At 45.5% G+C, this 24,076-nt stretch overlaps 2 protein-coding genes across 2 annotated transcripts in view; both read left to right on the top strand.

Moving 5' to 3' along the window:
* Positions 1-24,076, top strand: part of LOC144804257 (acyl-coenzyme A amino acid N-acyltransferase 1-like) — a 798,906-nt gene that overhangs the window by 176,336 nt on the left and 598,494 nt on the right. The gene's annotated exons all lie outside the window — the stretch shown is intronic.
* Positions 1-24,076, top strand: part of LOC144804293 (bile acid-CoA:amino acid N-acyltransferase-like) — a 308,023-nt gene that overhangs the window by 176,381 nt on the left and 107,566 nt on the right. The window lies entirely within an intron of this gene.

Below are 24,076 nucleotides of genomic sequence, written 5' to 3'. Positions count from 1 at the left end.
ATTATTTTTTCAGGAAAATAATTATTGATTTCATTTTTGAGAACATTTAATATTTCTGTGTAAGTGTTTTGCTGTTTGTTTGGTAGCAAACAGTAAATGAAAGGGATGTTATAGTTATGGTATAACCCGTGGATGGAATATAGTTGATAAAAAGGTTTTGGGCATGGTTTAAATGTTCCATCCATCCTCCATTGGGGACACTGTTGGATTTTTCTTAAATTACTTGCAGTTGCAAACATTATGATTCTGTTTGTACTGCTTTCATTGTCAAAAAGGATAAATTTGTCTTTATTGTGTGTGATGGACATTTCTGGTGAAATAATAATTTCCTCAAAAGTAGTAGGGTTGGGTGGGGTTGTGGAAGTGCGTCTTTTAGTGTATGCAATTGTGCGTTTTAGGGAGTCAATAGAGGGTAGTTGACCTGAAGCATGGGCTGGGACTTTTAACAGTTCCTCTTTAAGGATTTGTGTTGTTGGTCTATCACTTTGTGTACTAGCAGTCTTTATACTTTCTAAAGCATCTCTTATTTCAATTTCTGTGACATTGGGGGATGATTGTGTTCCCTGGTAAATAGCACATTAGTTTCCTCTGTAGTAGCCCTTCCATAACATTTGTTTGAGTAATATTTTGTACATTTCCAGAAAACCTTTCTATCACTTTGTCTTTCCTGACTATAAACATAACCCATATAACATAACAGTAATTTATTTTTCTGTGACATAACAAATTCTGCACCTTCTGTCATTTTGTTTTACTTGTTCTAGGAAAGAGTAGAAAGAAACAAAATCAAATAAGATATATTTCACTTAGTGGTGCTAACGTAAGTAATGTTGTATTTATACTTACGTTTACTAAAAGTTGTAATCACAAATGCAGAACTGTATTTTGAAGGACTTTCTTGTATGTATTTCTTTATTTATTGTTGGTATGAAAATATAGAAATGCTTAGTTAATGTTTATACATAACAAACGTTTTCCTAGGAAAAAGCAGTTTTTTAATTTGCTTAGTACTACATTTGATGTGAACATTACATATACTTACTTGTTTAAATAGTTGAGTTGTAGTATTTGGTGGAGTACATCAAGGTAGTAAAGTTTAGATCTGTAGAGAAGATAGAATAAATACATGTCACATATTATAAAAATTATTTTGAACCGTTGGGAAATGGGAAATATTTAAAAGTATACTAACTTCTAAATATGTACTTTTCTTTGCTGTAGGTAGAATAGATGTATGATGTATTCACAATATCTGTAGAGGAAATATAAAATACATAACATGGTGTTAAGAACATAGTTCTTGTTTTTTTCGGAAGTTTTAGACAAATTGAAGTATACTTACATTTTTTACAAGGGTAGTCTTGTCTTTTGGTATAGTTGATGTTGGATGTTTTTATTGGATCTGTAGGGAAGATGTAATATGCAAGATATGTTGTTTAGAAAATAGCATTTTAAATATTGGTTGTTTACTAACAAAAACATATATACTTACATGTTTAATTAGTGTAGTTCTATACATTTGTAGTGTTGAAATCGGAAAATCACAGAATATCTGTGAATGAAATGTTTTAAATAAAGTATGAATCTTGTGAAATAGTGTTTAAAAACAGCTGTTGTTGCATAACAGAGCATAAATATATATTTACTATCTTATTTTGCGGGGGAAGAAATAGGAGCATGTATTAGGAATTTTTTTGTAGTCGTTTCTATCAGAAAAGTAGGAGGAGATAAAAATTAAATAAGTGGAAGAGTTAGGAGATATAAGTAAAATAGTAGACTACTAATTTAGAATTTTAAATAATGCAATGTTACTTACTTGAATGATTAGCTAGTGAGCTGGATCTTTAAAGATGTTTGTTCAGGAACAAAATCTTCAGAGTGTTGGCATCTTCTTTCTATAGAGTTAGCAGCAGCAAATGGTAGAATGCATTTATCCCTTTTATAGTATGTGTATTTTGTGTGCTTGGATTTGATTGGTTGTAGGATGAAAGGAAGGATTGTATAGGCTAGTTTGAATTTTTTTTATGTTAATTGGTGTGTTTGTTGATGTCAGAATGGTGGTATGTGGTGCTTTCCACATTAAAGCAGGTTAGTTGTTAAATTAAATAGATGTGTAAGTGTAAAAATATTTTGAAAATTTTAGTTACATGTAAAGATTATTTTTCAAATGATAGAACGCATTTAATATAATGTATAGCAAATGATGATAAATAGTAATGTTATAAAAGTAACAGGTATTATATGTAAAATGTTTTTTGTATAGAGCAATGACTTTTATAGACGATTAATATGGTATTTTAGACATGAAAGGGTACAAAAAATAACTCGATATTTGTTTAGAAACGATATTTTTGTACTCTATATTTTAGTAGTCGATATTTTTGTAGTGTTAGGTGTAATTTCATGAACAACGATATATTAGTAGTCGATATTTAATAAGACGATATTTATGTACTCGATATTCTAAATACTCGATATTTTGTAGTCGATATTTTTGTATTTTGTGTAATAAGTATACAAAGTCGATATTTTTGTACTCGATAATTATTCAACGATATTATTGCTAGTCGATAATGTGACAGTCGATAATATTTCAGTGATCCCTCCTAAGTATGTGATCAACAGGCTACAGGTTGCCCAAAATGCTGCAGCTAGGATGCTCCTGAAGATCTCCAGACAGGAATCAGTGAGATTATGTCTGAAAAGATTGCACAAGCTACCTATTTAAACTAGGGTTAGGTTTAAAGCGCTCAGCCTATCCCACAAAGCCATGCAGGATAGATGTCCTGCCCTGATAAAATCCTTCATCTCTCCATATGTCCGGAATAGGTCCCTCAAGTCCTCATCCGATTTCCTGATGAACATTCCAAAGAAAAAGAGATCAAGATGGGGTGGGAGATACTTCTCACACCAAGTCCCAAAGCTCTGGAACTCATTTTTCTCAGAACTGAGACTGGCTAAAAATGAACAGTGTTTCAGGAAAAAATGTAAAACTTGGTTGCTCCCATAATTCCCTACCTCTACCTTCTGCCTCCTCTCGGTAGCGCTGGGTAGCCCTCAGGTAGCAATGCGCTTTATAAATCCCATAAACAAAAACAAGCAAAACAATACCCTGAATCGTCAGGAAGACCGGGCCACCCACAATGCCCCACTTTGACCACAGTGTGCCAGGCCTCTGCTGATCCCTTCTTGTCACTTTCATCAGACGCTAGTGGCTGTAAAATGGTGTCACTCCCCTCCCGGGGCAATAGCATGATCATTTATCACTGGTCTGCCATATCTCAAGTAGCACGGGTCCCAGACATTGGAATAGCCACTACAGATGCCTCTGGTGGGGACGGCCTCACCAGTCACCTGCCCCACATACTAAAGATGCAGGCTCTAGCCCTCCTCACAGAGACCGACCTCCATGGGCCCTCAATCCACAGCACAACACTGGACACTCAGATCATGCTAGGCTTGGCCTACCTTCAAGCGGAGCTCGACAATCCGAGTGTCCCGTCACTCCCAAGACTTACCTCAGCAATTTGGACCATGGGGAGGAGGCCACATCCACAGGTCAGCAGGGGCTTTCACTTAGCGGGCCTTGCCTGTCACTCACTTCTCCGGGCCTGGCCAGGCCTTGCCTGCCACTCACCTCTCCCAGGACAGGTGGTGCCCTGCCTTCCGCTAACCTCTCCCAGGACAGACGGGCCCTGCCTGCCGCTCACCTCTCCTAGGCCAGGCAGAGCCTTGCCTGCCACTCACCTCTCCCGGGTCAGGCGGTTCCATGTCTGCCACTCACCTCTTCTGGGCAAGGCCAGGCCTTGCCTGCCGCTCGCCTCTCCCTGGCCAGGCGGGCCTTGCCTGCCACTCACATCTCCTTGGCCAGGTGGGCCTTGCCTGCTGCTCACCTCCCTTGGGCCAGGCGAGGCCTTGCCTGCTGCTCACCTCTCCCGGGACAGGTGGGGCCTTGCCTGCCACTCACCTTTCACAGGCCAGGCTTGGCCTTGCTTTCCACTCACCTCTCCCGGGACAGGTGAGGCCTTGCCTGCCAGTCACCTCTCCTGGGACAGGCTGGGCCTTGCTTGCCGCTCATTTCTCCCGGGCCAGGCAGGGCCTTGCCTGCCTCTCACTTCTCCCGTGCCAGGAGGGGCCCGCAGACAGCAAGGGAAGTAGGCCGTCACCGTACTCAGGCCTCAGGGTGGCTGGCGGACCTGAAAGACCTGCACTGCTGAGTGCCTCATCAGCAAGTGACCTGGGCCTGCATGGATGTCGATGCTCGTCTGCTCCCCTGGTCCTCTTTACGTGCCTCCGCAGCCGGGAATCACACCTCAGCGTCGGCCCAGTTGGTATCATTCCTCACTGTGCCGACTGCAGAGGGGAGCAGGCCGCACACAAGAAACAAGGCCCCCCAGGCCCAGGACACCATCTCTGTTCTGAGGCCCCAGAGCAGTCGGTAGGGCCCGGGAGCCCCGTACTGCTAAGTTTGCGCAGGGAGGCAATCTGAGCCCGCATGGATGTTGACCCCCATCCCCACTCCACAGGTCTTCTTTGGGTGAGGCACCGCAGCATCGACCCGGCCTTTCCTGCTTCTCGCTGTAGGAAGAGTCCCCGCTCTTACCAGCGGGCAATCAGTGGCACAGTATTGTCAGAGAATGCGAGGGCAGTTGAGGCGTGTAGTGGTGATGTAATTCTAGCAAGAAGTTTGTATGTAATGTATAAGGTTCATTATGTAACAGAGAATGTATTGCTTTAAATGTAAGATCTGGAGTCTTCTTGAGTCTGGAGTTCGATGAGCTGCTTCAGTTACTTGTCTGGCTCGAGACTGACGAGACGTTCCTTCTGTGGGCGAAGTACTCTTAATAAAAACTACTTAAATCAAGATACGAAGTCTTTTGGATTATATACTACTAATCTACTACATATTGGCGACGATCGGGATTCTGCTTCACCCACCGACCCACGCAGCACTTTTGAATTTTTCTGATTTTCCTGGAAATTTATCGTTCGGATTAATTGCTCCGATATGGCGTTCATGTGACTGACTTGCATGGATTTCACTTTTCAACACGACTTTGTCGGCCTCCTGTCGGCATCCTGTGACTTAAGAAGTTTGATTTTAAAAAATTGCGGAGTCACGGTAAGATTGGCCTGAAGCGTGTTTGTGGAATGCTTGTATAAGTCAAGATAACTTTAAAATTACACTCGGAAGTGTGATTACACCATCTAATGACTTTCTATGTCAGTCAGTCAGTCAAATACTTTATTCGGTTTTTGAAAAATAAAAAACCATAAAAGTTTACAATACATACAATTTACAATCCAAATATAAAATACATTTTTAAGAGACCAAGGTATAATAAAAATAGGGTCCCAGACAAAAAAATTATTTTCCAGTCCCGGGTTAAGGCAGTATCAGAAGAGTTCATAATTTAACGTTCGAATACATAGTAGGTCATTGTTACATGTCCAGATATTCAAGGAGGGAAACACGGGTTTATGGGGTAGAAATCATGTAGATCCCATAATGAAATTGGGCCGTCTCTTACTTGAGGCGGCCAAGTTTTCAAGTAAGGGACAATATTTCGATCTTTAAATCGCACAAGTACCAGGTCCCCAGCAACATCTCTGGGAAGAGAGCCCAACCAACCCACCCTTCTAACGCTCCTTATTGCTCCGTATAAATTACGGGGCAATGGCCTATTTTTTGACAGCCAGAATTTAGTTTTATTAAGTAAGTCGTGTTGTCTCTCTATTTTACCAGATGGAAGGGCGGGTACACCCGCAAGGATGCACACGTATGGGGCCGCTTCCAGGGGTAAATGGATAGAATTAACTTTATTTAGACCTACTCTATGTGCGGTCGGATGGGGAAGAGAAACTTTTGCGGGGTATATAACTGTTTTTTGCCCTGGAGCGCTAGGACCTGCAAGTTGTATTTGTCGGATTTTTTCCTGCACAGGTTGTTTTAAACCTAAGTGGGTAGGAGGTGTCTTAGGGCGATTAGATGCGTCACTGCATTTATCAACCAGGGAATTTGACTTAATGGCTTTCTCTATCCCAGAAAGCCTATCCCCTAACATGGTAATTTTTTCTAACAGTGGGACTATCATAGCGCTAACCATTTGTTCGATGAGGGGTAGTATGTGCAAAAGGGGAGGGGGTGTTATGGCTTCGGGAAACTCAGCAATCAGTGGGATCGGTGGGGAATTAACAAAGGATGGGGTACGGCACCGTTTTTGAGTTATGGGGTTATTTCCACCTTGGTTAACATCGTTATGTTTCCTTTTCGCAGATGGGACCTGAGGGAGTTCCATACTTTGTGTGTTCGGGCTGCGGGATTTGTTTGATAACACGAGGGGGTCTAAAATAGTATCCAATTCTGAAGGTGTACTAGCCCTTTTGATCATGGGTGGAGTTTCCAGTGTGGCATATTTGGTTTTGCATAGAAGGTTTAACTCATCTAGCAAGGTATACATTTGTCCAGTGCCAGCTTCACCGGTTGTATGGACCCCCTTGGAGGTCATAGTGGGAATGGGCTATAGGACCGTGGAGTATGCAAAAATCCACAAATACGGTAACGGAACAATTAGAGGGGGTCTTTACCTTCTAGCTAGTATACCTTTCTTATGTCAGCCTGAAGGGGGGTGGCCCGTCCCGTCCTTATCCGGCCTTATCCGGCCTTTGAGGGCCGTAGAGGGCCCGCCCTTAGCCCGGGCTTCGCCCCGGGCTATGTCCCGCGCGCGTCCCGCGTCGCGGGATTAGGAGCGGGATTTAAACACTATAGGCGTGGGGGGCGGGAACGCCGAGGGAAGAGGCAGCAGCTGGGAAGCAGAGAGACTGCTGGTCTTCGCAGTCCCTTGGCGTGGTGCAGCCTCTGTCCTTTCCCCTTCCAAAAGTCCTACACAGAGTCACAAGCGCTTGGAAAGCGCACAGATCCCACGTCGTTCCTCCCAACAGCAAACACACCGTGAGCGGCACCCGCGGAGCGGGGGCCGCGATAGGTTAATAAGATGACCAGGCGGGGGGCGGGAACGCCGAGGGAAGAGGCAGCAGCTGGGAAGCAGAGAGACTGCTGGTCCTCGCAGTCCCTCGGCGTGGTGCAGCCTCTGTCCTTTCCCCTTCCAAAAGTCCTACACAGAGTCACAAGCGCTTGGAAAGCGCACAGATCCCACGTCGTTCCTCCCAACAGCAAACACACCGTGAGCGGCTCCCGCGGAGCGGGGGCCGCGATAGGTTAATAAGATGACCAGGCGGGGGGGCGGGAAAGCCGAGGGAAGAGGCAGCAGCTGGGAAGCAGAGAGACTGCTGGTCCTCGCAGTCCCTCGGCGTGGTGCAGCCTCTGTCCTTTCCCCTTCCAAAAGTCCTACACAGAGTCACAAGCGCTTGGAAAGCGCACAGATCCCACGTCGTTCCTCCCAACAGAAATCACACCGTGAGCGGCTCCCGCGGAGCGGGGGCCGCGATAGGTTAATAAGATGACCAGGCGGGGGGGCGGGAACGCCGAGGGAAGAGGCAGCAGCTGGGAAGCAGAGAGACTGCTGGTCCTCGCAGTCCCTCGGCGTGGTGCAGCCTCTGTCCTTTCCCCTTCCAAAAGTCCTACACAGAGTCACAAGCGCTTGGAAAGCGCACAGATCCCACGCCGTTCCTCCCAACAGCAAACACACCGTGAGCGGCTCCCGCGGAGCGGGGGCCGCGACAGGTTAATAAGATGACCGGGGGGGGGGGCGGGAACGCCGAGGGAAGAGGCAGCAGCTGGGAAGCAGAGAGACTGCTGGTCCTCGCAGTCCCTCGGCGTGGTGCAGCCTCAGAGTCACAAGCGCACAGACCCCACGTCGTTCCTCCCAACAGCAAACACACCATATTAACGGAGGGGCCAGGAAGGGGTTCGGCGCCCGTGGCCTTGGCCCATCTGAGCTGGAATGGAGGGCGTTTCCTGTCTCCACGGCACTACCTGCCAAGCAAACTTCTGTCCGCCTTCATTCCTACTAGCTATGTCATCGATTTAAACTTCACAAAGAGTGGTTACTACATTTAAAAGACTTGGAAAACCCCGGTTTACTGGTATGCGCATGTCGTTTTCTTTTGGATCGCTTGAAAACATACAAATCTCGCGCTTTACCTGAGTGACTTGTGATGCCCAGTTTCTCCTTCCACATTTTCTGTATTCTGATCTGCTATTTCACGGAACGTTTGGCATTCCTGGAAATCGTTGTGTTCCTTAAGCGTTCTGAAAGTCATCGGGCACAGTGGCTGCGAACGTGCCTACATCAGAACATTAGACTTTGCTACAGGACGTTGTGAAACTTAAGCACGCCAAAAGCCATCCAGCTGAGCGTCAGTGAACGTGCCTCTATTTTGGTTTTTACATCGTTCATATTTGGCTCTTCGTTGCCAACCACGTACTGTGCTACAATTAGAATTAGATTATTTACATAACGAGCGAATGATGAAAGGAGTCGGCTTCAACCTTTATTTATTTATTTTCAGGACATCTTCAAGTAAGATATTTTTAAAATCATTTTGGATTACTTTTGTCCATTTTTCAGGGAGCAACTTATTTCAGGTGTCATAAAGGATATTTATTTCTTCGGTGACACGCACATGTTAAGAGAAGCGTGTCTTCTGTGATTTATTTGAAGTACCTTGTGACAATTTATCTGTTTAGTTAATTAAATTCAAGTTGAGTGTTCTGGTGATATACTCACTTTTGTATTAACATGTCTTCAGTGTGTGAAGTCACACAACCACGTCCATTCTTTGATAAGCCAGGAAAACTAGCAATGTTTTGGGCAGCATGGTTTGGGTTATTTGAAAATCATATAGTAGCTATAAACCCTTGACCTTGCCTGGTAGGTCGCTCCCCCACTGCTGCAGCTATGCCTGCACCCCTGCTGATGACTACTGCCGCCGCTGAAGTTGAGGCCCTGCACCATCCGCAGGCTACCACCTGCGCCTCATCTCTGGTGGTCAGTGGTGGCCTTAGGTTCGTATCCACTCTGTTGTGACTGTAACTCTGTCTGCCCGCTCCTCTTCTGTACCCCCCTGCCCCTGCTTGCCGATTTACTACTGTGCCCCCTTTTGTGATTCTGTACCCCTTTACATACTTATGTACCCCCTTTTTGATTCTGTACACCTTTTGCTCACTTCCGTGCCCCCTTTTTTGATTCTGTAAACCTCTGCCTTGTCTCCTTCCCGCGACTGCTCCGCTTCCCTGCTCCCGTGCCCGCTGCTGCATCCCCTGCGGCCCATTCGCTGCCCCTGACACACGCCTCCCGCCTCCCAGCTGCTCCTCCCTCAACACCTCCCCATATATGGCGGCCGCTGCGGGGCCGCACGCAGTGGGTGCGCCGCTGGCACGCCGAAGGCAAGACCGTCTGCGCCCGTCCGTGCCTGGACCGTGCCCAGCGCCTGAACCCTTGGCCCCCGCACCAGCCAGGAAGACCGTCTCCGCTGCGACGCCAACACCCTCGTTGCTCTCAACCCAGGAAGAACCCACACTTGCTGCAAAGCCACCCCGAAGTGCACCCACGGTCCTGTCATGGAGTTAGGCTTTGCCTTTACACTGTGTTAAGTTAGCATGAGCTTATTAGAAGTTTAAATGCCAATTTACCTTTCTGCTGCTTCTGCACATGGCACATATTGTTATTAATGCTTTGAGCCTAGTAGAATATTTTGCTTCACGCAAGAATAATCTGTTTTCCTATAGTATCAGCTTTGCTTGATAAGCTTTGTCTGAACAGTGAGTGCCGAGGCCTTCAAGGTTATTTCAACACAGTGGTTGTTGTTCGGTCTGATTAGCGCACGTCCTAGACATAACACATATGCAGCGGTGGCCAATTCTGGCTTTTGGCGCATTTAATAATGCACTGCGCAGAGCATGCAAACACACTTGATGAATATTCGCATGCAGAGAGTTGGTGTAGAAGATGATGTGATCCCTTTCTACTAAGACCAGAAGTATGGAGAAGCCCTGCTAAAACCCAAAGAGACCTTCTTCAGATATAATATAATATACTAGCATATTATATACTTTAGCATTTTACCATGCTTTCTCTCTTTGTATTTTATGGAATAGTAACTATGCTGATAACCTTGTTGCTTATACTATGTTTGCTTGTATTAGCTAAGATACTGCGCCTGAGAACACGGCATTAGAAATAAATATTTCAAACTTGCACGTGTCCTCATTTACTCCTCGTTCTGGACTGGTATGTTAGTATAACGAAAGAGTGTTCATGTGTTCCACGTGACCTGAGGTGTTCTAAGTTCCTATTCTGGGTTGTCTAATCATTGGGGGTGTGTAAGAACCAATGAGACACTGATTGCTAGTCTGGTAGGGGATTTTGGATACTAAGGTGAGTTTTGGCACGCCCTAATTCACTGAGGTTCCAAGTCTCTATGCACAGTTCTGTGTAGGAGCAGAATCCCTATGACAGTCCCTTCGCCTGCCGGAACTTCAGCTTCTCCTGCCTCGAAGGCTCCGAGACACCCGCAACGACGGAACCCAACCAGCTCAGATGCATCCTGATCAACACCCGCTCCACACGAAACAAGCCGTTGAGTTCTGGGACCTACTCGATACCACATCCCGGACGTCGCCTTCCTGACCGAGACCTGGACTAACGAAGCCTCCTCCCCAGACATCGCCATAGCCATCCCCGACGGATACAAGATAACCCGCAGAGACCGCACCAATGAAGCGGAGGAGGAATCGCCATCGTCCACAAGAACACCATTAGGGTCTCAACAAACACCAACAACGCTCTCAGCACCGCCGAACACATGCACTTCCAGATCCACATGGATCCCAAGACCACCCTAAGAGGCACCCTCGTCTACAGACCGCCAGGACCCCGGCCACAATTCGGCAACTCTATCACCGACCTCATCAGCTTGCACGTGCTGACCTCCACTGACTACATCCCCCTCGGAGACCTGAACTATCATCTGGAGAACAACAATGACAACAACCACCCTGATCAACAACCTTGCCAACCTCGGACTAAAACAGCTCGTCACAACGCCGACCCACACCGCCGGTTACAGGCTTGATGCCATCTTCTCCTCAAGCCCCCACGTTGCCTTCAGCCACACCTCCGACCTCACCTGGACAGACCACCACTGCATCCACTTCTCCTTCCGAAAACCCCTCACACATCACCGCACCCTACGGATCCCCCACCGCTGCTGGGGCAAAGTCACTGAAGAACAACTACAGACAAGCCTCACACTCAACCCACTGACCAACCCCGACGTTGGTGCACTCCCCCTCAGACGCTGGATGGACGACTGCGCCAACACCTTAGCCCCGCTGAAAAAGCCCACCAACAGAGACACCAGGAAAAGAGCTGGTTCACCCCGGAACTCCTAGCTTCAAAGCGCACCTGCCGGAAATTGGAGAGCATATGGCACAGCGACTAGAGGCCAGACAGCCGCGCTGCCCACAAAGACGCCATCCGCAACCACCACCACCTCATCAGGACCGCCAAAAGGACCTCCTTCACAGACTGCCTTGACCACAACGCACACAACAGCAAGGAGCTCTTCAACATTGTGAAGGAACTCTCCAACCCCATCTCCAGCGCCAACGACATCCCGCCATCGCAAGCCCTGTGCGACTCCCTCACCATCTTCTTTCACCGAAAGATCACCGACATCTATGACAGTTTCAACCCCTGGGCGACCCCTACAGGCCTCGACACGCCGGACCTACCGCATCCCACCAACCACAACTCCCTGACAACCTGGGCCAACGTGAGCATCAAGGACACAATCAAGACCATGGGCACAATCCACTTCGGATCCCCGTCTGACCCTCTCCCACACCACATCTTCAACAAAGCCAGCAGTTCCATTGCACCCCACCTGCGCAACATCATCAACCTCTCCTCCGAGACGGCTACCTTCTCTGAGAGCTGGAAGCACGCAGCGATCAACGCCCTACTGAAGAAACCCAAGGTAGATCCGAGCGACCTCAAGAACTTCCGGCCCATCTCCCTGCTTCCGTTCCCAGCAAAGGTCATCGAGAAGATAGTTAACATCCAACTCACCCGTCACCTCAAAGACAACAGCATCCTGAACCCCTCCCAATCAGGATTCCGCAGCAACCACAGCACCGAGACCGCACTCATCGCAGCCACAGACGACATCAGGATCCTGCTAGACAACGGCAAGACAGCGGCCCTCATCCTCCTAGATCTCTCCGCCGCCTTCAACACCGTCTGCCACAGCACACTATGCACGCGCCTCCACGACGCAGGTATCTGAGACAAGGTCTTGGACTGGACCACCTCCTTCCTCACTGGCAGAACTCAGAGAGTCCACTTCCCCCCCTTCCGGTCCGAAGCCTCCGAGAACATCTGCGGCGTCCCACAGGGATCCTTCCTCAGCCCGATGCTGTTCAACGTCTATATGGCCCCACTAGCACGCATCGCCCGACAGCACGACCTCAACATAATCTCCTACGGCAACGATACGCAGCTGATCCTCTGCCTCACCAAGGACCCTCTCACCGCCAAATCCAACCTCCACCAGGGAATGAAGGCTGTCGCCGACTGGATGAAGGAAAGCCGACTTAAGCTGAACTCAGACAAGACGGAGATCCTCATCCTCTGGCCCAACCCCTCAGCATGGGACGACTCCTGGTGGCCCGCATCACTGGGGACACCCCCGTCTCCTACCAACCAAGCAAGCAACCTGGGAGTCATTCTCGACTCGAAACTCACCATGACCAAACAAGTCAACGCAGTCTCCTCCACAAGCTTCAACAGCCTCCGTATGCTCCGCAAGATCTACAGATGGATCCCGACTAACACAAGGAAAACAGTCACCCAAGCCCTAGTCAGCAGCAGACTAGACTACGGAAAAACCTACTACGTCGGAGCCTCGTCCAAGCTCATCAGCAGACTGCAAAAGATCCAGAACGCCTCTGCACGCCTAATCCTTGACGTCCTGCACAGCGACCATATCAGCCCCCACCTGAGGAACCTGCACTGGCTCCCCGTCGACAGAAGAATCTCCTTCAAGCTCCTGGTCCACGCACACAAGGCACTCCACAATACCGGCCCAGCCTATCTTAACCGTCGACTCTCCTTCTACGTACCCAACAGGAAAATCCACTCCACTGACCACGCCCTGGCCACGGTCCCGCGCAACCGTAGAACCACTTCCGGAGGCAGGTTCTTCTCCCACCGCACCGCCAAGACCTGGAACACCCTCCCCCTCAACCTACGACAAACCAAAGACCTGCTGACCTTCAGGAGACGACTCAAGACTTCGCTCTTTGACCAGTAGTGCGCTTTACAAATGATCTGATTGATTGATTGATTGATTGATGGATGCTGCTGAATATTCTCCTCTATGTAAATTTGTATTATTGTTTGGTAGCTTAGGTTTAGCTGCTCAACATATTTTCAACAGTTTAACACCAATTTCTCCTCCTTCTGGACAATCTGGAGATAGGCAATGGAATGTTTATTTAGAAGCTATTGCCAGATTAAAAAAACAGTTTGAGGAATCTCCCAATATTATGTTGGAAAGACATAATTTTTATAAACGGAGGATGAAAAAGTTGAGGAATATATTTCCATGTGATTTTGGTCCCCTTTTATATCAGAGATCAATTTGTATTTAATTGTTCCTCACCTAAAATTAAGGAAAGGATACTTAGTGGTAAAAATCCTTCACGTTCAGAAGTTATAGATTTAGCTCTGAGCATTGAAAGATCCATAATTTCCACTAAGGTAATGATGTCAGATTCAACTCCTAAAGTAAATGTAATTTCTGAAGAATATAATGAAGAAGGTTTATATGCAGTTGGGGGTAAAGACAAATCGATGAAATCTGCTCAAATGAAAACTCAAAAATATTACTACAGGTGTTCTATTTGCAAAAAAACAGGCCATTTTCAGAAAGTTTGTAGATTTCAAAAGAAATCTGTAAAGGTAAATAGTGTGGACATGGATGAATGCTCAGAGTCTTTAGACAACCTTTTATTGACTCTTGATTCTGATGAAGAACCAATACAGATAAAAGGTCCCTTATGTGATTCTACTATTAATGGAATTGAGCTACAAGTGATGACAGACTCTGGTTTGCCTATCACCATTCTTCGTGAAACAACTTTTTATGGAAAATAAGGGGCATATTATCAAGACAGGTGATAACATTATTGCCGCTTTAGTGGCAGAAAACTGCAGCTAAAACGGCAATAATGGGCTTGATAATATGCTCTATGGAATTCCAATTGAAGCCCATGTTAGATGTCCTTCACATCTAACATTGGCTTCAATTGGAAATCCATAGAGCATATTATCAAGCTCATTATCGCCGTTTTAGCTGCAGTTTTCTGCCACTAAAGCGGCGCTAATTTTATCGCCTGTCTTGATAATATGCCCCTTAATTTGTTACAAACAGATGTAAACCCTAAAGCATTTGGGGAAAAAGACATTGACATGTTAGGGTTCTTCATGGGCAATTCGCAAGGGTTAAAAAGAACAATTTGTATGTGGCAATCAAAGGGAAGAACATCGTAGGTTGGAAAGACTTAGCGAAAATGGGTTTGTATTTGGTACCTGGTGATGATAATCCTATCAAAGTAAGAGAATTGCCTATTTGCTATGTGCAAGATTCAAAAAGTGATCGTTCGAATCTGATAAATGAGTTCAAAAACGTTTTTAATGAGAAGATTGGTTTGGTGAAAGGAGTTGAACACAGGATTAGATTATTACCTGGCTCATTGCCTGTGGCACATAAGGTCCGTCCTGTACCTTTAAGTGTAAGAGGAGAGTTAAAAAAAATGCTTGATGATTTGTGTTCTCAGGAAATTATTCAACCCACTGAGTCTTCCCAATGTGTCACCCACATTGTCGTCGCTCAAAAAAAAACGGCAATATTAGGTTGTGTGCGGACCTCAGGGGTCTTAATAAAAACATTAAAGTGGACTGTCATCCTCTTCCCAGGATCCACGAACTGTTGGCAAATTTCGGAGGGGCTAAATGGCTTTCTTCAATAGATTTAAAGTCTGCCCACCATCAAATTCCATTGTCCAAGGAATCCAAAGAGCTGACAACCTTTGTTACTCCATTTGGTGATTTTAAATTTCTAAGGCTTCCTTTTGGGTTAGCATCGGCGGCCAGCGTCTTTCAAAGACTTATGGATACTTTGTTTAAAGAACTGAATGGAGTCCAAGCTTATTTGGACGATATTTAAATTTTACCAAAAGTCTGGATGAACATAATATTTTATTGAGAAAGGTTCTGTCTTTATTGGGGGACCGTGGCATGACAGTAAGAGAGGACAAATTCAAATTTGGTGTGACTGAGTTGGAGTACTTAGGACACACAATTTCGGAATCAGGCATTAAACCAACATTTTCAGTGGTAATGGCTCTGAAAGAGGCAAAAGCTCCCTATGATTAAGACTCTCTACGCTAATTTTTGGGACTAGCTGAGTATTATGCTAGATTTGTGATCAATTATGGCTAAGTGGTGGTACCACTCTGCATGTTGCTAAAAAAGGGACAGAAATGTGTATGGTCCAGAGAGCTTGATGAAACGTTTGGCAAAGTGAAGGATTTAATCATCTCAGCTCAGGCACTTCGCGCTTTTAGAGATGACTGCACTTCAGTCATTTCAGTGGATGCAAGCATGAATGGCTTAGGGGGATGTATGACATCACAACGCATGCTTTCACAACGCATGCCTTTACAGCGCGGTTTTCACAACGCATGCCTTTACAACGCGTAGTGCTTTGGGGCGCTGGATAGTGAATTGTTCAATTTAATATTCCAACTCCAGTCCCCGTGGATAGTAGGGAAGGTGTTGGATAGTAAATTAAACCTATTCCCTATCCTAGAGCGCCCCCAGCGCAATGCGTTGTAATGGTTTGCGTTGTAAAAGTTGCATCGTAATGGCACTGCGTAGTAAAAGTTGCGTTGTAAAGGTTGTCTCCCGCTTAGGGGCAGTATTAAGTCAAGAAGTTGATGGCAAGGAGCAGACAGTAGCTTTTGCCTCAAGATTACATAGACAGTTTGAGCGCCACTATAGTACTATCGAACGGGAGGCGTTGGCCTGCGTTTGGGCGTCTCAAAAAATTTAAATGTATATTTGGGGATGTAAATTTGTAAATGTTATCAAACCGTACACCTCTTTCTTTTATTTTTAGCAAAGTGGCAGGGAATAACAATCTGTCTCCGAGACTAACTAGACTTGTGTCTAAACTTCAAGAATATAATTTCGAGTTGAAACACATTCCTGAGGGGAAAAAATTTCCAAGCGGACTGCTTGTCTAAAATGTTAATGGAAAAAAGATGATGAAGATGATTTGACAGAGGAGGATGTTGAATGTGTGACTGTGATCGATGCTATTGATGAATAGAGTCCAATAATTTCAGAAAATGAATGGAGAGAAGCTAGTTCGAAAGATTCCTTCTTATCTAAAGCAATGGAATTTTCAACTAAAACTTGGCCTGACGTAAGAAATTTATCAGGTGAGTTGAGAAATTTTGCTCAAGTAGCTGATGAACTTTCAGTAAAAGATCACATCTTATTAAGAGGTGATAAATGTGTTCCTCCAAGTGACCTAAGGAACATCATTGTAAAAATGGCTCACAAAGGTCATTTAGGTGTGACAAAAACTTGTATGAGAATTAAGTTACATTATTGGTGGCCAGGTTTAGATGCTCAGATCAGATCAATTGTGAATAGCTGGGAGGAATGTTTAGTTTCAGACAAACATTGCAAAACTTCGGATTCTCCTTTACATCCTACTCCGTTTTCAGGTTCGGCATGGGAAATGGGGATTGGATTTCTCTGGTCCCTATAATGCCTATTTGCCTGAAGGAATGAGATACCTAATTTTCTAAATGGATGTACTATAAGTTTGTGGATGCTCCGAATTCAGATAATACCATTGCATTCTTAAAAAGAGTATTTTTGTTAGAAGGGGCCCCTCAAGTGCTGATAACAGATAATGGAACGCATTTTGTGTCAGAGAAAATGCTTAAGTTTTTAGATTTGCTAGACATTAAACAACTCAAAGTAGCACTTTACTCTTCTTCTAATGGGTTGGTGGACGCGGTAAACAAAATTATGAAAGAAGGAATTCAAACAGCTATTGCTTCTGGTCTTGATTTGGGAAAGTTTCTGGAAGAAAAAATTTGGAACTATAATACTTTTCCACATTGTACCACTGAGGTCACACCTTTTGAATTATTGAGAGGTAGAAAGGTTCATTCTACTTTATTTCATTCTTGGTTAGACACAAAGAATCCAAATGTCATAAAAAAGGGGTGTGACAAATAAAAGTTATCAAACACGGCTAAGCAGAAACAAGATCTGATTAAAAAAATGTTTGATAAAAGAAATAATTTGAAGAATGTAGAAATTTCAATTAGTGACTGGGTGATGATTAAAAAACCTTTTAAGGTTTCAAAAGGTAATTCAGTTTTCTCAAATCCAGTTCAAGTTGTCAAAATTAGCAATGGTGCTGTGTTTCTGGGTGAGAAAGGTTGGTAGAATTTTAGACAATTGGTAAAAATGTCTAAAGATCAAGCCATATTAGTTAGTAACGTAAAAAATAAGATAAGTCAAGAAAATTGTGGATGGACACATTGGTTGCAGTCTGAAGACAAGAATAACATTCAACTTCGCAACTATGAAAATTCAGAATCTGTTAGCAATCCTTCCATTCCTTCTTGCAGTCTTAGCGGTAGATTTAGGAGAGCTCCGACGAGGTACAATGAACTCATTACATATTGATTAAATCAAATTTGTTTATTTTATGAAAAAGGGGAAGGTGATGTAGTGGTGATGTAATTCTAGCAAGAATGTTTTGTATGTAATGTAGAAGGATCATTATGTAACAAAGAATGTATTGCTTTAAATGTAAGATCTGGAGTCTTCTTGAGTCTGGAGTTCGATGAGCTGCTTCAGTTGCTTGTCTGGCTCCGGACTTAAGAGGCGCTCCTTCTATGGGTGAAATACTCTTAACTCCTTCGCTGCGGCGGCTATTCCGCCGCAGCGCTAAGGGGGCGGGGCGCGCGCGCGGTGGCCGCATGCTGGTGACGGAACTGCTCCGTCACCAGCCTCGGTTGAGCTATGCTGATGAGGGAGCGGTTCCGTCATGGCCCTCCCCGCTCAATAGAACGCTCAGCGCGGGCCATGAGCGGTTCCGTCATCAGCATCGAAGGAGTTAATAAAAACTACTTAAATCAAGATACGAAGTCTTTTGGATTATATACTAATCTACTACAAGGCGCCTTACCAAATATCAAGAATGGTCTCTGGAGCACAGGAAAATGCTGGGTGGAGGCGTACCTGCACTCACCCTGAGAATCTGCTCCGGCTGCCATCTTCACCATGTCCTCGAGCACAGTAACAAACTTAATATCAGCAAAGTGTTGGAAGGCCACTCTGTACATTTCTGACTGCCCCATCTCCTCTTCTTAGTGGACCAAATCTCAATGGCCAAGATGATATTCCTCCCCTGCTGGCCATATGTATGCCTGGTCCCGACATTTTCTCGTCTGGACAGGTTGAGGTGTATACATTGGTCTAGGGTAAAATTAGATACACTAACTCTTCCATGGTTTGAGGGGGCGATATGGCTGCCAAGCCTGTTCTTAAATTGTGTCGCAGTCCAACTCCACCATGCGGTTCACAGGTTTCAGGATTGTCCACGATTAGAAAAGTAGCTGGTGGCAGGCATGCACTCAAATAACACTTCACTGGAGCAGTTGGTGATGGGTGGGGGAGCCCTGAGAGGTTTACTGTATTTAATTCTGCAGATAGCAGACACCTGTCACAGGGTGGTAATCAAAGTCCTAAAAAGAGCACCATTTCAAATGACTCTTCCTTTGATGGCAGGAGGGGGTGCATATAACAGCAAGGGGTCGATCTATCAACACCAGAGTCATATCCTCCTTAAAGGGGCAGGAACAGTTTGGATGGGGCCCTGGCAATTTCTGTAGTAGGTGAGGTTGGCATATACGGCCCAAGGTATATCCTATACGAAAGGACCCAAAGAACGCACAGCATGCAGCGCCTGCTAAAGATGACCAGATGAAGATAATTAGACCTCTACCCAGCCTTAGTGTAGGCTAGAGGTTGGAAAACAGGCACCCAAGAGATCGCTGGGCTCCAGAATTGTAAGCGTCTGAATGGAAGAAGGCTTGTGAACAAGTTCAAAATGCACAGATTCCCAAACGCTGGCTTTAAACTGGTACAGTTTCAAGACCTGCATAGGACATACCGTGCCCCACAGAAGCCAACTCTGAGTGAAGTAGATGTGGGCTGATTGCGCCTTATGTTTTTTGCACCTCACCTAGGGCCATATGTATCAAGAAACCATTTTGCGATTCTGTAATAGAGATTTTTAAAAAATCGCTATTTCAGAATCGCAAAATGGTATGTATCAAGAAAAACGCAATTTTTTGCGATTTCTTGATATTCCTTAATTGAGAATTCGCAAATTGCGAATTCGCAATTAAGGAATACTTTCCCATTCATTTCTATGGGCCTAGAGACCCATAGGAAGGAATGGGAATTTTCTCTCAATTTGCGATTCGCAATTTGCTAATCGCAAATTGAGAATAATTTCAAGGGTGCAGGGGTGTCCAAAGGACACCGTGTTGCACCCCTGAAATAAGCATAGGTGCACATGTGGTGCACATGTGGTGCACATACATGCCCTAAGGGCATGTATGTGCGTCACATGGCACTTTGAAAAATGCACAAATGTGCATTTTTCAAGGAATTCACAACTTACCACCAACTAGAAGTTGGTGGTAATTTGCAATTCCTTAAGGCCATTTAGCAATTTTTTTTGCCTTCTTACATTGCATTTAAGGAATTGCAAAATTTGCAATTCCTTAAATGCAATCGCAAAATAAGGAATCGCAAATTTTGTGATTCCTTATTTTGCATCGGGATTTCCTTCTTACATATCATTTTGCAAATTCGCATTCGCAAAGGCCGAAACTCTGCGAATTTCGGCCGTTGCGAATGCGAATTTCAATGATACATATGGCCCTTAGACCTGTCTACACCTGGAAGGATTTTGAAAGGAGGTAATGGAGATTTTGGGAAATGTTACAGGGATTTTCCTAGATAATTCCATAAAAATATATTTGCTTGGAATATTCCTGAAACGAAAACGGGGTACGCTGGCACTCCGAACGGTCTCCCAGGGGAGGGTGCTGGCAAAAGGCAGAATGGGGATATACTGAGCATCTCCCAATGCACCGAAAGTGACTACATGGAAATATTAAAATCAATACACATATGAAAAATTTACGGAAGACCTTGCGGTATGGAGTGAAATGTTACCCAGACGCACGGTTCCCTCAAATATTAGGCCACCTTGAAAGTCAATAGGGTTGTATTAGAGATCGGGAATTCCCAGTGGTTGGATACATTACTGATATTTTATTATGACAGGTGGGAAATGGAGCAATGTTGACCATTTCTGAGGGTGCTATGTTATGTTTTTTACAAGCTATGGAGTCTGAAATATCCTTGTATTGTAGTCTTGTATGTGAGAAAATTTTAATAAACAGAGTTTAAAAAAAAGAGTGTGTCGAGTTTAGGGATCAGAGGTGGGTGCAGTTTAAGTGTGATGAGGGATTTTGGGAGTCAGGGATGGATGGTGTTAAGAGGTAGTGAGGGTCAGCAGATTACAAGCATCCAGATACATTGTTTGACAAAGTAAAAGACATAAATCACTGTAAATAAATACCACTGATAACCATTGCATTTACACTTTAGAAATTATATAAGCATTCAAAAGCAATTTAAAAAAAGTTTTTCTATGAATTGATTTCTTTGAGATAGTAAAAACCATTCTTTCAGAAACTGTCCATTAAACAGTATAGGTACATAGGTTTCTCACTAATGGTATTACATTAAAACGTTTTTCTATTAAATCACATTCAACTGGATTAAAGTCATTGGGCCTGACACTACCCTGGCTGCCACAGTGAACACTGACCTTTTTTGGGTGATGGATACCACAATGGGCACCATCCAATTCCACCAATCAGAGAACCACAACACCTTGTGCCAAAAAACATTCGGCTAGACTACTGTACTATCAAGGCTTTTGTAAATGGAATAGCTAATTTCTCTATCTAGGTCGACCGAAGAACTGCCTACGTGAAACTAACAATGTTTTATTTTTGGGATCTATAATTAGATTTTATTTTATTATCTTATGAACACTTTGGGGTCGATTCCGATCCGGTAAAATAATCCGGCGTACGAATCGTATCCGGAGCCGTTTCCGTACGACTCGTACAGACGCCGTACGACCGGACGATTCCGATCCCGATCGGCCGACCCGTACGCGATTCGTACGGTACACGTCGATTCGTACGGAAAAGCGCACGATCACCTACACACCGTATGGCGCGTACCCCCCATGATCGCAGGGGTACGCGGCGTACCCCTGTGGTCATGCGGGGTACGTGCCGTACACCCAGCGTACATGGGGTACGTGCCGTACACCCACTGTACATGGGGTACGGTGCGCATGACCAGAGGGGTACGCCGCGTACCCCTGCGATCATGGGGGGTACGTGCCGTACCCGGGGGGGGGGGCGTTCCGTACCTGTTTCGGCGCGAACTCTACGTTTACGACTGTTTTCGGCTCCCGTAGGAAAAGGGTCGTACGGCGCGTACCCGACACGAATCGTACTTGCTGGGTCGTAAAAACGTGCCGCGATGTCGCGTACAGCGGGTTCCGAGTGAGATTCGTATGGAGATTTGAGTCGTACGGAGTCCTGTACGACTCGTACGGAGTTCGGCACCTAGTACGGATCGTACTTCATCGTACGTACGGGACGTCTACGGATACGATTCGTACGGGGAAAAAACTCTCCGTACGACCATTCGGAGCGCATTTTACCGGATCGGAATCGACACCTTTATCTGTGTGATTGGTTATTCAAAACTAATATATTTTTTGAAGAATGGTCTAAAAACATACTATGTCAATAATAATTGCATATTCCATTTACACCTTAACTTGAGCATTTTTGGTTAACAAAATATGAAATTTAAAGGTAATAATTTTAGTTTGTACCAGAACTAAAAATTATATTGCTTTTATTCAACATTCTAATGACTGATTTTAGCGTTATCAAATTAACAGAGAGTTGTAGGTTAGAAAGAGGAAGTAGTAAAATAAGCACATTTTATATTGTTTTGAAGGACTGGGTGGTGTTTTTCACACTAAGGGCCCAATTACAATGCGGGCAGGAAGTGCTCTGACCGTCAGTCGGGGCCCTCCTGCCCGCATCGTAATCTGCTGCTCAGATACCCTTCCGACCGAGCCATCTCAATGGGCTTGGTCGGAAGGGAATCCGATTCGGTTTACGAAATTGCTTCTGACTGGCTCGGAGAGCCCATCCGCCATCCGAAAACCCTGCAGTAATCCCCTGGCCGGCTCTTTCCGCCTGAGGTATCGATGGCAGTTTCCCACTACCTTTTTGTGCTGGCCTTTTGGGCACAGAAAGGCATTGGGAAAGAGCTTTGGGGGCCCCCAAGTGCCCTCATTGGTGCAAGGCCGCCAAATGGCAGTCTAGCGGGCACCTATGGTGCACCCCTGTTGATCCCAGACTGACTGCTACTACCAATCTAATGAATCAATCAATCAATCAATCAGGTCATTTATAGAGCGCACTACTCACCCGTAGGGTCTCAAGGCGCTGGGTGGGGGGGGGGGTGCCGTTACTGCTCGAACAGCCAGGTCTTGAGCTTCTTCCTGAAGGAGAGGTGGTCTTGGGTCAGGCGCAGGTCGGTCGGCAGTGAGTTCCAGGTCTTGGCGGCCAGGTAGGAGAAGGACCTTCCTCCTGTTGTCGCTCTTCGGATGCGGGGGACGGCGGCGAGGGCGAGGCTGGTTGATCTGAGGAGGCGCTTGGGAGTGTAGAAGTTGATCCGGTTGTTGAGGTAGCTCGGGCCTTGGTCGTGTAGGGCTTTGTGTGCGTGGGTGAGGAGCCGGAAGGTGATTCTCTTGTTGATCGGGAGCCAGTGCAGATCTCTCAGGTGTCCGGAGATGTGGCTGCGACGGGGGATGTCGAGGATGAGTCTGGCCGAGACGTTCTGGATCCGCTGTAGTCTCTTCTGGAGCTTGGCGGTGGTTCCGGCGTAGAGGGCGTTGCCGTAGTCCAGTCGGCTGGTGACGAGGGCCTGGGTGACCGTCTGCCTTGTCTCGGTGGGGATCCACCGGAAGATCTTACGTAGCATGCGCAGGATGTTGAAGCAAGACGAGGAGACGGCGTTTACTTGTCTGGTCATGGAGAGGGAGGAGTCCAGGATGAAGCCCAGGTTGCGTGCGTGGTCCGTCGGTTTGGGTGCGGTGCCCAGAGCGGGGGGCCACCAGGAGTCGTCCCAGGCGGAGGGCGAGGAGCCCAGGATGAGGACCTCCGTCTTGTCCGAGTTCAGTTTCAGGCGGCTGGTCGTCATCCATTCGGCTACATTTCTCATCCCTTCGTGCAGGTTGGCTCTGGCGGTGGCGGGGTTGAATGAATAATTAAGACCTTAGGCCAAACGTTCTAAAGTCTATGTGATTTATTTCACTTTACTTATACCTTCATAAAGACAAGATTCTACTATTTAGTCATTTCATGAAATGGCCAACAAAACATTTAAGTGCACTTTGAATAACCATTCAAGGCAAACTTAAACACGGTAAAAAACAATCAATTTGTGAAAGAACATAATACAAAAAATGTAAACATAAAGTAAACTTACATAGAAATTAGTAACAAATACAAATTGACCAGTCCTTGTTTTAAGAAAATCACTAGCCGGACACTATCATGTTTTTGCAACAAGACCGTTGCCTCTTGTCCTGCCTGTGGCACGAGAAATAGGGTTACAAAATATCAACGGTTGTTGTCTAGGTGGAGAACACCTATTTTCATTAATTCCCTCAAGACATGCCCTGTAGTAGGTTAACCCATTCCCTGGAGCCGACACTTTTCGAACCACAACTTGCTGGAGGGTTCTCCTCAGGACTAGGATTTGGTCTTGAAATCTAAAAAAACAGTAACACAAATAACGTGTGAATTGAACTGCCCTATTTAAAGGCT

Source organism: Lissotriton helveticus, chromosome 1_2 (assembly GCF_964261635.1).
Source record: "Lissotriton helveticus chromosome 1_2, aLisHel1.1, whole genome shotgun sequence".
In the NCBI taxonomy this organism is placed as follows: domain Eukaryota; kingdom Metazoa; phylum Chordata; class Amphibia; order Caudata; family Salamandridae; genus Lissotriton; species Lissotriton helveticus.
The sequence above is the reverse complement of the archived record's forward strand: the minus strand, read 5'-3'. Positions and strand labels throughout refer to the sequence as shown.